Raw genomic sequence first — 429 nt, forward strand, 5'->3', positions numbered from 1 at the left:
ATATATATATATATACTTTTACTTGTTTCAGTCGAGCAAATCGACCCGAAGACTTATTCTTTGAAAGCCTAGTACTTACTCTATCAGTGTCTTTTGACGAACCACTAGGTTACGGGGGTGTAAACACACCAGCATCGATTGTCAAGTGGTGTTGGGGACAAACACAGAAGCACACACACTCACACTCATGCGCGCACGCACGCACACACACACACACACACACGCATGCGCACACGCATACATATTAAAATTAATCAAAGGACATACTAGGTATGTCTACCTGCTGGAAATAACAGTCAAAACTCTTATTTAAATTGCCAAAATACGAGTTTTGACTGTTATTTCCAGTAGGTAGACATACTTAGTTTGTCATCTGATTAATTTTAATCCTTCAGCTATTTAATGCTTTTGGAGTGGGGGGGGGCATGC

Source organism: Octopus bimaculoides, chromosome 3, assembly GCF_001194135.2.
Source record: "Octopus bimaculoides isolate UCB-OBI-ISO-001 chromosome 3, ASM119413v2, whole genome shotgun sequence".
NCBI classification, from domain to species: Eukaryota; Metazoa; Mollusca; class Cephalopoda; order Octopoda; family Octopodidae; genus Octopus; species Octopus bimaculoides.